Raw genomic sequence first — 16642 nt, forward strand, 5'->3', positions numbered from 1 at the left:
GGGGGAAGAAATCCATTAATTTTAGATGTAAAAAATCATGTTGTAATAGAATTTTTGCAATTCAAAAATTAATGAGTTGATATTTTAGCTTTTACTGCATGGAACAATGAGAAAAATCTAATTTTCCAATACTTACATTCACAATTGTCTCCAGACTCAATCACATTTTCTCTTGGATTATACTCAAAACTGTCTTGAAAAATTTCTTAAATCCAGGGTCATGACCTGAAATATTGATATAATAATTTAATATTATTTCAATGAGCCAAAATCATTTCCATAATAAATTTAAAATTTCAAATAATACCGCTAGAAAAATGATATTTTTACTAAGCTATTCCAATGTTTTTAAATCTGTTTTGCTTACAATATATTTGAGTTTTGTCACAAATATTTGTTGTTTTCCATTATATGGAAAAACTTAACGTCAATTTTCATTTATCCAGGATGGTCAAAACACTAGGAATTAACTGAATCTTTTACTTAAGTAAATTTCAAAGAGCTAGACTATGATAAAAGGACTTTTAAACTGTAGTTTAAACTTCCTTTGAGTAATTTTATCTAATATGTATTATAATGTGTTAATCTTAGTTACTTATATCTATTTCCCTAGCTTGTGTGGTGTCTCACAGGCAGAAACCATATATGATTGATCTTTGTATCCTTGTCTCTGGCAGTTAATTTACACTTGCTGTATAAATCAATGAATGAATAAATAAATAAATAAAACAATAAAGTACTTTAGGATTTTAAGCTTACAATCAGGAACACTAATCATAACTATTAGTGAACTGTCATTTCTTCTATTAGAAGACTTTAAGTAGTGTTTGAATCTATACTGACACTGAAAATTGGGGAAAAAAGTTCCTATATCAGCATGTTTACTTTCCTACAGAATAAAGTCCTTTATTCAGTTTTTGAGTTCTGTGGTCGTTTGGATATTGAATAAACAGTAGTTTACTGTACTGTCTTTGGAAGTCATAAAGCTTAAGCCAAATTTAAAACATTAGTCATCCACATTTTTCTGTATTAAATATATATAAAACACATAGATTTACAAACAGGAATGTAAAGAAATATTGATATTGTTTTATTTGGAAATCAGGTAGGTTTTTATGAAGCAATGCTTTGATGATTTACATGAGTCAAGATTAAATTACCTTCCATGTGTACATTGGCTCAAAAATTGAAGGAAAATGTGCCTTAAAAAACATGTTTGAGGGGCTTCCCGGTGGCGCAGTGGTTGAGAGTCCGCCTGCCGATGCAGGGGACGCGGGTTCGTGCCCCGGTCCGGGAAGATCCCGCGTGCCGCGGAGCGGCTGGGCCCGTGAGCCGTGGCCGCTGGGCCTGCGCGTCCGGAGCCTGTGCTCCGCAACGGGAGAGGCCACAACAGTGAGAGGCCCGCGTACCGCAAAAAAAAAAAAAAAAACATGTTTGAAGTTTTCCTATATCCAACATATCTGAAAAACAGTTCATGCAACAATAGAAGTTATTTTTGTTGCTTACCTAATGGGTTTCAAAATCAGAATTCCAAAAAGTATCTTAGTGAAATATCTCTTAGCATGCAATAGATCATCCTGGCACCAATAATTAAGAGGACTTTATTCAACTCTCAAAATATTGATCAGTGCAAGTAATTCCACTTTTACAGCTTTCTCTCTTTACCCTATTCCCTAGTGATCTGGAAAATGGGCTACTAGGGACAAGATTGTATTCTGCACTGTGTAAACTTGTAGCACTCCTAACCAAGGGGGCAGGTTCATGATCTCTGGTTTTATCAAGGATGCAGCAGCAAGTTTAGGTGGCAGTCTTTCAAAAACGTGGTGGACACCTGTACTCTTCATTAGATCTAGCAATGTCCATTTCATGTGGTGATCCAATTCATTTGAGGCATCTACTCTACAAAGGACTCATCAAATTTCCCTACCAGCAGACACATATGGTGAGTGGTAGTTATGGAAGAATCACCCCTTTCACTAAGAGCTCCCTAGGCCAATAATGGAGGGATCATGACTGGGCATATAGATAATGCCATTTCAGATACATATGAAGGTCAGTTTAGATTGAGCCTCATATTGGTAGGTGTAATGGCATGATTATTACCAGGAGAAGTATGTTTAATTGTACTCCAAGGTTTAGCTTATTGGTTCTTTGTATACAGCCTCTCATATGTTCATTCAGCAAGTGGTTCTCTCTTCTATGTATAGCTTATGCCAAATTTATCTTTGCTGAAGTTCACTTGATATCAATTGACTTAAGCTGTTAAGTAAATCATTGTAAATTTCTCAGATCTAGTTCAACTATTTACTGACAAATAAATAGTTGCATGTGCCTGGTGAAATATATAGTAGCTCCCATTCAATTTGGAGGAGAGATCAAGTACATAATTAAAGGAGGTCAAGTTAAATGACTAAATCTGGTAGTGCATTTTTCCAAGTGAGCTTAGGTTTGTTTAATGGGAAAAGCACTTCTTCAAAACTGAGAAAGCTCTAATTTAAACTCTTAAGTGAATTTGTAATCACAGTGGTACTAGTAGCAGTTACTGGCATTTTCTCTTTCTGCTAGCCTTATGGATCCTATAAATACCATTTTATTATCACACCTCAAAATTAAAGTGGAAGATTTGGTTCTACTACTAGAAACAAAATAACTTTTCTTTACTGTACACATGGAATAAAAAATAGCTTATAAATAGTCTACAAGCTTCTTGACCAAAGAATCACCATAATAAAATTAAAATGATTGATTTCATCACAGAAAGAACTTTGGCTTGAGAGTTCAAATAACTTTTGAAATATAGCTTCCTAGTCACTCGAGTCTTTATTTAGTATCATTCTGGGTTCATTTCTTAAAATTTCAGTAGCTCTGCAACCCAAGACAGTTCTACATTTTTTAAAACAGTTCTACGTTTCCAAGTCCACAAAGTTTAACCAATCTTCTTGGCTTACTTCGGTGTAAAAACATATTTTATTCTACATAAACATAATAGATTAGTGTGACTTAATCAATACTAATTTACCAGAACAGAAAAGCATAAATCCAGTGCCTTTCAAATCCACTTCTTATTTTCTCAGATTTTTATTATATATATACATACTTTCCATTAATTTATTTTTCTTAATAATAATTCTTATTTTTAGTTGAGTCACCTAACACTAATATTAAGTGTATGTTCACTCCAAGATTAAGAAAAAAAACCCCAACTTTTGTTTTCTACTCCTGCATTTCCAAAATATCTTGAATTTTTAGAGACCCTAAGCCATATTCTCTCCTCCTTTTATTTATCCAGTCACTATAAAGTTGGCTAACAGAAGCATTTCCCACACGTATCTAATTTGCCATTAAGTATCCTGAAACTTTGTGTGAACAAAGTGAGGATGTTTCCTAGCTAGGTACATGCCTTCCTTTATGGCATATTAAACAAGCTACATTTCTCCTGAATCAAAACAAGGAAAAAGCACTTTTCAATCCCAATATTCTACACGTTTATGACAAATGCAAACTTCTTTCTGTCATTTTACACTATGTGGAACAGATTGTGCCACTAAAAAAGTATCCAAGTACAAGACCTGGTTACCTGTTATTCTCTCCTCACTGCTTATTTTTTGGCAAAATAAGTCTTTGTGCTAGAATGATTCTTGCAAATTACTGTCTTTACTTCCACTTGAGTCTTTGAGAAAGAAATTCCAGTATAAGGTTTTAATTCCCCACCCCCATCCTGACTTGGAATGTTCCTAACACTTTCAATCCATGAAGCAGTAAGAAAATTAAAATATAAATAGACTTCTCTTTCCTGAAGATCTGTTACTGATGTAAGAAAATCAAACTGTAAGTCCTTTTTTATAATATGGCTTGGGGTTTTCATTATTTAATGAACAGTTACTAAATTACTGCTGTAACACAAAACAGAATTCCACAGAGTGTGGGTTAATGGATCACCTGTATCAGAATCACCACCAGAACTTGCTGAATACATGAGAATGTCTAGGGCCCACAACAGAACCTCTGCATCAGAACCTTCAGAACTTTGGAATCTGCACTTTTTGCAAGCACCTGAGGAAATTCATGGCCTGTTAAATTTTGGGAAGCACAATATAAATACATCATCATCATTTGGCCATGTTGAAACCTGGACACACTTATATTCCTCTGTCTCTAGGTACTAGGCAGACTTTTTTGGGGCGGGGGGGGGGGGGGGTTACGCGGGCCTCTCACTGTTGTGGCCTCTCCGTTGCAGAGCACAGGCTCCGGACGCGCAGGCTCAGTGGCCATGGCTCACGGGCCTAGCTGCTCTGCGGCACGTGGGATCTTCCCAGACCAGGGCACGAACCCCTGTCCCCTGAATCGGCAGGCGGATTCTCAACCACTGCGCCACCAGGGAAGCCCTAGCCAGACTATTTTAAAAGTACTATTAAAAATAAATCAAGCAAAATATTCTGCAATGTTCTCAGGCATAATTAATATCTGAGAACTCCCAGAGTAAGTTATTTAAATATCCTATTTTAAAACATTTCATGTACTGTTGTAATTATTCCTTTGTACTGTTTGTGCCTCTAGATTGTGAGCACAGGAAGAATAGGACATGCATCATATTAATCTCTGTGGCTCCAAACCCTAGCAAAGTGGGGACATAAAGAGGGTATATAAAATATGTTTTCAGTAGGTTACTTACAAAATGAATTTAATCAAGCTGAAGAAAGCTCGTGTTCTGGGATGTTCTCAACCCTCTCAAACATATTAAAATTTTCTGATACCTTAAAAAAGTCATTGCCCGGATTGTAGTCCAAGAAATTCAGATTCAATTCATCTTGACTGTGGCCCAGGGATAAGCATTTTATCAAGTTTCCTAGGTGTTACAGGAATATACAGCTAAATTTGAGAACCAGTGGGATAGACAGAAGAATCCTGTGGTAGGCAGAATAATGAGCCTCCAAAGATTTCCATACCTAATCCCCAGAATCTGCAATTTTAAGGTTATGGACTTTAAAATAGGAAGATTATCCTAGATTATCATGAATTATCCTGGTAGGCCTAAACTAAGCCCTTCAAAGTAGAAGAGGAAGGTCAGTCAGAGTGATGCAGCAGAAGAAAGGAAGCAGAAGAGATATGGCAACATAAGGAGTTGATGCACCATTAATGGCTGTGCCATGCAGGAGCTCATGTACAAGGACCAGAAATAGGCCTCTAGGAGATAAAGGTGGCCCTCAAGCTAACAGCCAGCAAGCAAATGGGGACTTCAACTGTACATCCTCAAGGAACTGAATTTTGCCAACAACCTGAATGAATCCAAAAGCAGATTCTCTCCAGGATCTTCATAAGAAAACACAGCTCTGCCAACACCTTGACTTTGGCCTTGTGAGACTTGGAATAGAGAAACCAGCCAAGCCCATAGGACTTCTGACCTATAGAACTGTGAGATAATAACAGTGTGTTGTTTTAAGCTACTAAATTTGGGGCAATTTGTTACAGCTGTGAGAAAAAACTAGGTACAAATACTTACCTGATCAAAAATTAGTTTTCCCATCAAAACTAAGTGGTAATTTTCTGCTTCCCAACTGGTCATTCCTCCTAACTCTAGAATACAGATCTTTTTCAATTTATGATCGGGTTCTTTCCTGATAAATCATAAATTGAAAATATCATACGTCAAAAATGCATTTAATATACCTAATCTACTGAACACCATAGCTTAGCCTAACCTACTTTAAACATACTCAGATCACTTACGTTAGCCTACAGTTGGGCAAAATCACCTAACACAAATGCTATTTTATAATAAAGTGTTGAATATTTCATGTAACATATTGAATACTATACTGAAAGTGAAAAACAGTAACAGTTGTATGAGTACAGAATGGTTGTAAGTGTATCAGTTGTTTACCTTCATTATCTTGTGGCTGACTGGGAGCTGCAGCTGCTGCCACTGCCCAGCATCACAAGAGAATGTCATACCACATATTGCTTGCCTGGGAAAAGATCAAAATTCAAATTTCAAAGTAGGGTTTCACTGAATGTGTATTGCTTTCACATGATCATAAAGTCAAGCCATTGTAAGTTGGGGACTGTCTGTGTATTCATTATACTGAAAGGCAATCACATTAGCTAGCAGAATTTCTTTCTAGCTGCTCCTAAATTGCTGTGTGATTTTGAGAAAATCGATTCAACTTTTTTTCTGCATGGTTTACTCAACTAGAAAATGGGTACTCAACTTGATCTTTAGCTTCTTGTTTGCTACTGCATCCTTTTTAGAAGAGGTATGCTGGAGTCAGAGAGCCACATTTTCAAACTTAAGCTCTTGCAACACTTAAACTCACTAAATCTATTTCCTGACCTGAAAGTGGGTGTACAAGTAGTGGCTGAATCAATGTTGCCTAGAATTTTGATCATAACTCATCTTGTCAGTGTGTTAAATTGGATAATAGATATGAAGAATTTGTCTAATAATAAATACACAATTAGCATTAGCTCTTGCTATTATAATTATTACTATATTATTTCAATCAGTTGTCACAATGCTAATCTCAACTGAATGAACCAGCTTACATATTTTAGTGATTTGGCCAAGGTCACATAGAAGCTTAGGGCTGACACAAAGCTAAGAGCTCAGATTCTCTGACTCTAAATCTGGGCCCCTTTGTCCTACACCATCCTGACTCAGAGGACTGAGTCATTTATTTGGATAATTAAGGTTTAAAAAGTGCAGAATACATTTCTATTTTGCTTATTCAGTTATTTTACTTAACCAGCCATTCATTGCATTGCATTTTATTTTTATTCATAAGACACATTTATATTTTTTTTCTGGCACAATTTCTTCTTTTAATTCCTTTCCTTAGAAATGTTGTGACATTTGATATTTTTTTAAACTTATATTAGTAAATGGCTTGACAACTCAGACTTGCCATTCTGCTAAGGTACCGAAATCAAAAGCATATGTATTGTCTCACTTTCAAGCACTTTAAAATGAAGTTTAGATTAAGAAATACTTCTAGAAATTCAATTAGTCATCTTACCCTATTTCTTGAGCAACTACTTTCACTTAGTTGTGCATGGAGACAGAAGTGAACACAAGGTAAGATTTCTGCTCTCAATGAAAATATTTATCAAGTTAGATAGTGGTAATCTTACACTGATTTTAGAGGATTCGTTCAGTACTTTTAAACACAGTCCATAAGAGTCATTCATGAGGTTCTAAAAAGGGATGATTTCACAATATTTAAGACAGGAAGCTAGTGCTGGGCCTCAGTAAGTACACTTTCAATGAGCTTGAGCAGGTTACATACCTTCCCAGGTGTCTCATTTGTAAAACAAAAGAATAGGATAAGATAAATTTAAATATTGAATAAAGGTTCAAAATTTATATAAAAAGAAAAAAATGGTTAGTATAGGAACAGTTTTGTTGAAAGTAACCCAAATCCCAAGGATCCTTGAAACCAAGTCATTCCTGACACTTTTTTCTGGCTCAGGAAGACTTTCCCTAGGTCTCCTACTACCAATTACCCAAAAGGAGTTTGAGTTTGAATCTAAGACAGTGGAAAGTGGACCATTTGGCTAGATGCTCTTTCTTTTGTTACATGGGAATTCAGGGAAAAGGTATCTAGGCCAAAAAAAAAAAAAAAAAATCACATCTTTTTTTTTTTTTTTTTTGGTACGCGGGCCTCTCACTGTTGTGGCCTCTCCCGTTGCGGAGCACAGGCTCCGGACGCGCAGGCTCAGCGGCCATGGCTCACGGGCCCAGCCGCTCCGCGGCGCATGGGATCTTCCCGGGCCGGGGCACGAACCTGTGTCCCCTGCATCGGCAGGCGGGCTCTCAACCACTGCGCCACCAGGGAAGCCCAAAAATCATATCTTGATTTCACGTCTTCATATACTGCCTCTTTTTAAGAGCCATTCTTACTTTAGAAAGGCCATTTGTAAAAAAAAAAAAGGCTAGTTCTCTCTTCTGCACTGCAGAAAATTGAATTAGAAAAGCAAACATACTTCTTCATAAGCCCCCTTTCCAGACTTCTCAGAATGGAATCTGATCAGTTCATCAAGGCCAAGCTAAACTTATTAACATCATCATTGGAATAGCCTTAATGCTCCTAATACTGGAAAACAACAATTTCTGAAATTTAGCTACATTGGTTTTTATCTCTTTTTCATTTAACAGAAAATGACTTAGGTAAAAATTTAAAAATCATACAGTGCCCAAAATTACAGGACATGTTAAGAAATGATGCAACAATATACCCAACAAGTTAATTAATGAAAGAGTAAGAAAGATTATTACATTTAATTTATCAAAATCCTATGAGTGACGTAGTATAAAAACACATCTAATATTTTAAAAGGCAATAAAAACTCTCATAAAAACCTCCAGAAAGTATTTTATTTTTGAAAAATGACACTTTAGTTTAATAATAATTATTAAATTCCAAATGCTAAGAAAACATATATTGTAAATATTGTCCCATTGCTAATAATACAGTTTTCCTTTTTCCAGAGAGTTATTGAAATAAAGTAACATCCAACTGATATTTATAATTAGCATAACTGAGGGGCAATGTGTGAGGTCAGTTACAAGTAGAGGCAGTAGTTGTACTGATTACTAATATGAGTTAGATTTCCAGATTTTAAAACCCAACTCAGCCTCACACTTGCAAGTTAAACAACTTCAGTAAGAATGATTTTCTCATTTGCAAAATAGTTTTTAAACCAGAAGGCTATTGTGAAAATAAAACGAGATAATGTACCTAAACATTTTAGAACACAGTAAATGTTAGTTATTATTATTATATAACATTAACATTTTTAATAATATAAGTAAGTTCATACATGTTTTAAGTTATTTGTCACAATTTCAGTAGCATTATAGGTGAAAATTAATCCTATATTTCAAGGTGATCGTCATAAGCATCTTGACTTTTTATCCTCTGCAGAAATAATATGATTGTTTCTATTGTCATTTAAATCAGTTATGAAAATATCGAGTTAAATGAATGATAACAAGTATATTCCAAATATAATGTCCATCTAGTTAATAAATAACTGCATATTTCCTAATACTGAGCGTATATAAACTAAAACTCTAGCAAATTGTACACATTGTAATCAGTTACATTGTAAAGAATATAACATGCTAATCCAGCTAAAAACAAGATATAAAACCTCTCAAATTTGACTTTAATTTTAGGTTGACTGTAACAGCCTTTACTAACACTGTATTGGAACCAAAAAGAAAAATATTGACTCTATGCTTACTTGCTTATCTAATGAACATTCCAGGGTGAATAGTTGAATAACCATTAAAGAGAGATAATATTGTGATTAAATTTAGGACTTCATTTTACACTCTGAAGTACTTACTCACGGGAATAATTTTCCCATTGTGAGCATAATTAGCCATTTCCGGTGATTTTGGTCACCTTCTTTTTATTTGAAAGAGGCAAGTGGCCAAATATCAGCCTAATTAGTAAAAGGTAGGTGGGAACCTGAAAAAAATTGCTTTGTACTTGATGGAACAATCTCCCTCCAGGAGATCCAGGAGATATGGAAAGAATTGCCTGCCCAAGAGCAAAGAAGCAAAACACATCTTTCCAGCTCTTTGGACAACGAGCTTTATACCTATTTCCCTTCCACAAAGTCAGGAATCAAGTTCTATGCGAAAACATGTTTTCTTCCTCAGACAATAAAATCAGAAAGTATATAATTCTGCTGGAATTTTAATTTAAATTAACATAGTAGTCCATCATAAAAGTTATGGTATTTTTGTTATTTGTTTTCAATCTTTCTCAAAAAAAAAAAAAAAATTAAACACCACCTACTAGCATATCTCAGCATTTCAGAACCATGGGAACTCTGTTGATACTGTTGGTCTGGCACACTTTCTTTTTTTCCCTGAAAAAATGAACCTCTCTTTCCACTGGAAAATCTATTCCCTCTGGTTCAAGTGAGGCTGCTCTACTGAGGTAGGAAGTGACTGAAAACTGGTCAGATTAGGACAATCCTCTGATTTAGGTTGATTTAGGCAGGAAAATGTGGTCCAATCTGTACTGTCAAAATTCTCCCTGGGACATTTCTTTTAATCAGGGAAAAACCGTCAAGTTACATTTTATACCTAAACAGGATTGATTTGGAGTTTTGTCTCTTGCAACCAACACGTTTCTAACTAACAATCTGAGAAATGCTAGTGTAGTGGAAAGATTACTAAGAAGGTTCCATTTTGCATTCTGCCTAGCTTTACAGAGCCTAAGATAGTTACACTGCCAGCCCCAGTTTCCTGACCTGTAAAATAAGATGACTTCAATCTCTCTGACACCTTGTAATCTAAATATCTCCAAATTATTTTCTTTTTCACCAAGGCAGGACATCATATTCAGTTCCAAAGCATATTCCAAGCCCAGCCAATATGAGTTCATAAACTAACTTTTTCCACCCAATATATCTATGATGTGATTGTTTTTTCTAAATTTGAAATAGCCTTAGCCATATATGCCCTTGGATAATCCACAGCTAATATGTGCCTGCAATAAGATATTTATAGCTAATTCAAAAAGTAAATGCAACTCTTACATGAAAACAAATGAATAAATTTTTGTGACCTTGGGTTAGGCAATATTTTTTGACACAATACCAAAAGCACAAGTGACCAAAAAAAAAAAAAGATAAATTGGACTACAACAAAATTAGAAACTTTCATGTTACACATGAAAGTGTAACATCAAGAAAACATCTCATCATCAAGAAAATGATGAGACAACTCACAGAATGGGAGAAAATATTTGCAAATTACGTATTTGGTAAAGGACTTGTATTCAGAATATACAAAGAACTATTACTACTACTAGATAATAAAAAGACAATCCAATTAAAAATGGGCAAAATATCTGAACAGACATTTCTCCACAGAGATATATGAATCACCAATAAGCATATGAAAAAAATGTTCAACATCACTAGTTATAGGGAAATGCAATTCAAAACCACAAAAAGTTATGAGTTCATACCCACCATGATAGCTGTAGTGAAAAAGATAGACAATAACAAGTAGGAAAGGATGTGAAGAAATTGTAACGTTTACACATTGCTGGTGAGAATGTAAAATGGTACAGCTGCTTTGGAAAGTGGTTTAACAGTTTTTCAAAATGTTAAACATAGAGTTACCATATAACCCAGCAATTCTACTCTAGATATTTACCTAAGAGATGAAAATATATGTCCAAAAAATGACTTGTACTTGAATGTTCATGGCAGTATTATTTTTAATAGTCAAAAAGTGGAAACAACTCAAATGTCTATCAGCTGATGAATGGATAAACAAAATGTGATATATCCCCCAAATGATATATTTTTTGTCAATAAAAAGAAAGGAATACTTATACATACTACAACATGGATAAACCTTGTGAACAGTAAGCTAAGTAAAAGAACCCAGCCACAAAAGACACATATTATGTGATTCCTTTTATATGAAATGTCCAGAACAGGTAAACCTATAAAAACAGAGACCATATTAGTGGTTGCTTTGGGCTGGGGAGAGTGGTAGAGGGGAGTAATTGCTAATTGGTACCGAGATCCTTTTTAGGGTGATGAAATGTTCTAAAATTAGATTGTGGTGATAGTTGCACAACCCTGTGAATATGCTAAAGCCATTGAATTATACACTTTAAATTGATGGACTATATGGTATATGATTTATATCTTAAAAAGTAGATGCAAAATAAGGTGTGTATATCTAAGGGAAGATTTATACCAGATTTAGTAGAACATCTAGTCTCATTTCTCTCTTCTTTGTCAAGGGACAAATAATTTTCATGTTGTAAAACAAAATACATTGACCAAAAAACCTACCTAGTTTACATGGATGTATACTTTGAGTTGTCCCTTCAATTTGATGCATTATCTCATGTTCAACAACACCCAATCAACTCTAAGTTACATGCTTAGTAATGTTTTGATTTGTAAGGAAAAGTACATTTTCATTTAAATTTGCTTTCACCTCATACACAAAAATTTTATATTTCCCTTGAAGAATAAATGTGTTTATTTAAAATAACCATTATACACAACTGAGCAAAAAGTATAATGATATCTAAGAAAATTTCCCTTAGTTTTAAATAGGATCTGTAGTTGTTTATCTCTTTTCTCTTGACAGTAATTTCTTTTCTCTACATTTCTATGGCATTATTTCATTTTCTGATAGAAGTAGAAAACTGACAATTTGTATACAAAAATGCAGATATTTTTATCTCATTTGAGGCATATTTTAATTGTGTGATTACAAGCCATAACAACAAAGAGATAGCATACAGGAGTATTAGCAAGAAAGAGAAGCGAAATTATTGAACTTTGGTTCATTCTTGGAAATAAACCCTGGTTAAAAATCCTATATCGCAGGGCTTCCCTGGTGGTCCAGTGGTTACCTTCCAATGCAGGTAAAGCAGGTTCCATTCCTGGTCGGGGAACTAAGATCCCACATGCTATGGGACAACTAAGCCTCCATGCCACAACTAGAGAAGCTCACGTGCCTCAACAAAAACCCAGCACGACGAAAAAATAAAATCTTATATGGCAAATAGTTCCCTTTTATGACGTTATTAATAGGTAAAACAAAAGTGAAAGAAGAATAGAAAAAAAGGAAAGAAGGAGGGAAAGAAGAAAGAAGGAGGGAATGTGCATCTCAAGTACACTTTATTTAAAATTAACTCTATTTTTCATTATTTTTATAAAGAATCAAACAGAATGTTGATAATACTAAAATTTGTTCCTTTACAGATTTCTTTTTCTCACAAGCATTAAACATAATTCCACCTTAATATTTTTAGTATATTTATTTTTTTATTCATTTGAATATAAAATTTATTTTTTTGAAATATATAATATATATCAAAAGCTATGTTAAGTACTGGGGATCCAGAAATGCTACAGTTTTTTACCTTAGAGATAGTAAAAAATCTTGTAGGGGAAAATGATATACAAATGTAGATAATAAAGTATTATAAGTAGTCAATAAATATTTGTAGTGTCTGATCAGATAGAATGATGCATTTTAGATAGGAGAAGTGTGTGTGTGTGTGTGTGTGTGTGTGTGTGTGTGTGTGCGCGCACTCATTCATGTAGAGAGAAACATATAGAATATGACACTTATGTGGAGTTTCAAAACATCAGTAATTTGGAAGTGTCAGGTGCTAAAAAGATGCAAGTACTTATGAGATAAGGCTTTTTTGAAAGACAGGGATGCAAATTAAAGATGGTATTTTCTGTCATATTGAAGTGTTTTGATTTAATGCTCTAGGCTATAGATTTTCATCTCTATGCTACTCTGATTTGCTGTTGAGGGCAGGCAGTATTGCTGCACTGAGCAGTGACGAGGTTGAGTCTAGGCTCAGTGAGCATCACTGATGCATCAGTGATGTCTGCTATGGGCATCATCCTAAGAAGGAATGACAAGTATTCCAAATATTTGCTAACCCAGCTGCAGAAAAATAAAATAAAATAATTGTAGGGGAATTAAGCAGTAGAACAGTATGTCAAGATTTTCATTTTACAAAGTAGGAGGGTTAATTCAGAGATGGTGACAAGGGCAGTTGCACAGAGATGAATTAGAATACTGCAGTGACTTCTAAGTAAGTGAGGCAAGAAAATACTGTACTCATGGAGGCTGGAACTATGATTAATAATGATGGGGATGGAAAGCAATATTTAAAAGTCAGAGATATTAAAAAGGGTAAACTATGAAGATATGAAAATTCAGTTGAGTGTAATTAACCTAAATGAATTCCCCTGATTCTAATATGAGTATCTGGCTTCCAATCACTAATATAGGGTCTACAACAGAGGAAAACAAGTGTGGGAAAATATCTGAGTACAGATGAGATATTCTGAAGAAGAAAATGCCTGAGAGCGTTTGTCTAGATAGTTCTGGAAATTAACAAGGGAGGGCCTTGAAATAAAATGTTCACACTCATCATAATATAATAGAACAGTAAAAGGTGCCATTTTGTCCAGAAACACTGTCTATAATGGGAAAGGAGTAGACAGTGTACTCTAAGAGATGTACATGGAATTGAATTGGAGCACATTTCAAAAACACTGGTAGAATGTAAGGAATTCCTTCCTACAAAAGGAAGACTGTGTGTTGATAGAGGATAGAGGTACAGATTTCTAGAGACTAGGAACTAGAAACACAAAGGCATAGGTTCATGAAAGAGCAAGGCTTGTGTGAGTAAGGGTAAAGGTGCAGGCCTGAAGGAACTTGAGAATCTATAGTAAATCAATGCGGGGAAACCTGAATATGTGACTTGAAACATTTCCTAGGCACCCAGTTCCATGATGCACTCTACAACTGCTGTAATTTTGCACATACCAAACACAGCTTATTTTTAATTATTTAGTCCTGTGACTAAATCTGGGTTGTAATTTAAAAATAGATATTCCAGTGCATAAGAAATTACACAGGAAGAAACTCCTCGCTGAATGAAGCCATGCTTAAGTGAGAACTGCTGCTTAAGAACAACACGTTCCCCGTGGAAAAAAAGATGGCAAGTCCCTTTCAGCGAGTCTAACCTTTATGGAGTGCTATTATCAACTCAATTTTATGTTTTTTCCTGTTTCACAAACATGTTCCCAAAAGACTTTTAAAATAGCTTTCTTTCCTGCTAAATTGTTGTGCAAGCACTTTTTCTGAATCTCAGCCTTAACTGGACCAGGATGTGTTAAAGAAAAAAAATGCCCTGTCACTCTTGACATGGTATAATAGGCCTTAACAACAACAGTAAAACATTTTCCTAACCTGACTCCCCCTCCTCTCACTGAATCTTAAGACTGCATTTTCATGAAAATGCAAAATACCCTGAAGAAACAGAAGAGACAATTTACCAAAAAAAAGTGTCCATTTTAAATCAAGTGAAAAATCCGTCCACCGAAGTAGGATTTTTCTCCGAATAAAGAGAAAAAAATTTCTACAGAAAATAAATGTTTTGTATGAGTTAAAATAACCTAAAAGAAAATAAATTAGTCATATGAAATGGTCCCCTAGGTACCGAGTAAGTTGATCTTTCTTTTTTTTTCTTATTTTGGAGGAAAAGAAAAGAATCACAACATCCTGAAATCTGTCTTGGTCACTTCAAAACAAATCCCAAGCATTTTGGGGGCACGTTTATCAAACTGCAACTCAGGTTGTAGTGCTATGCATGTCTGTTTTTCAGAGAGAAGTGTTTCTCCATCAAAAGTCTTTCTAAACAGCAATCAAAATAGCAATCTCAGAAAAGAAAAAAAAAAAAGGAAGAGAAGGAGGAGGAGGAGAAGGAGGGAGAGGAGGGGGAAGAAGAGGAAAGTAAATAAAAGATAAACACAGCCTCATGGCCACTTTGATGGGGGCTATGGCTAGAAAACTCACATGTGGCTTTCTGGGACAGGAGTCAATGCATTTATCTGAACAGTATGCTGCTTTTGGCAACGGATAACGACAACTTTTTAAAAATAACAGTGGGGGACTTGTATTGGGGAAAAAAAAGACAGGAAAACGGTAGAAAGCAAGATGCAGGGCAGAGAGCACAGGTTTTTGCGTCAATGGGCTCCGGTTTTGGATACCAGCTGTAGTATTTACAAACTGGGAATGTAGGCAGAAACCTAACCTGCAATGTTTACCTGGGTTTCTGTAGTTCTCAGATGGGCATAGCACTTCTATCTTAAGTATACCTATGGGGGTTAAATGTAAAAACCCACATAATCACCTGTTGCTATCTGGGAAGTGCTAAGTACTCAGAAAGTAGTGGTCTCTCTATTCTGCCCTGCAGCAGACGAGAATGCCATGGTTTGCTTTAATCAGTCTCAGTGACAAGACTTGCAATTTGGGGGAAAATTATATGTGAATATTTAACAATGCCAACCTTCTCAGCATTCTGTAAAAGAGGAGATTATTGGCCATCAAAGGCATGGGATTTACCATGTTCAAAGGGGAGTGACAGTGGACTCTAAATCCAAAATCGCTTGTTTTCTTATGAAAACTACTTTGCTCAATACATAACACTGCTAACCCTTGCTCTGTTAGGAGGTACCATTTCATATATATACATATACATATATATATATATATATATATACATATATATATATATATACATACACACACACACATATGCACACATACATGACATCAGGCCTTTTTACTAAGAAGGTAATAAACACCAGTGCTCCAGTCTCTTCTTTAGATCCCCAGGACAATATTATTAAGGAAGTGAAATCTTTTATGCTTTGTCACAAACACATACCCTGTGAAGATTTCTACATCTGCATTATCAATTGTTTTTGATTTTCTGAATCCCTGGATAAAAAAGAAACAGTAAAACTGAAGGCATCAGATATATTATCTGGAAACAGGGAGTTTTTAGCTGGAGGCAGAATGGTGCAAAGATATAAAATGTAAAGAGTTGAAGGAGAAAGAAAGAAAAAACTTGCAGCAGTTCTTAGGTAAGATTATTTTGTTGTCCAAAACAATTAAAAATTAATACAGACATATACATAACACAAAATAATTAGATTAATAATTTATTATTTCTAAATTAAATAGTACTCTTTGTGTTTTAAGACATAATATTGCCTTTTAATATAAAATAGTATGAATGTGGGGCTGTAAGTAGCTGGGCTTTATCACTTCATT

At 34.9% G+C, this 16642-nt stretch overlaps 1 protein-coding gene across 3 annotated transcripts in view; it reads right to left on the reverse strand.

The window, feature by feature from the left end:
• Nucleotides 1-16642, reverse strand: part of CALCRL (calcitonin receptor like receptor) — a 106015-nt gene that overhangs the window by 44545 nt on the left and 44828 nt on the right. For 2 of the 3 annotated variants that reach the window (XM_059052020.2, XM_059052019.2), the window contains one exon: nucleotides 137-225. The gene's annotated coding sequence lies outside the window, so the exon portion shown is untranslated. Of the gene's footprint in view, nucleotides 1-136; nucleotides 226-5881; nucleotides 5967-16642 lie in introns of those variants that run through there. The other variant, XM_059052021.2, reaches the window with a different exon arrangement.

This window comes from Kogia breviceps, chromosome 2, assembly GCF_026419965.1.
Source record: "Kogia breviceps isolate mKogBre1 chromosome 2, mKogBre1 haplotype 1, whole genome shotgun sequence".
NCBI lineage: Eukaryota > Metazoa > Chordata > Mammalia > Artiodactyla > Physeteridae > Kogia > Kogia breviceps.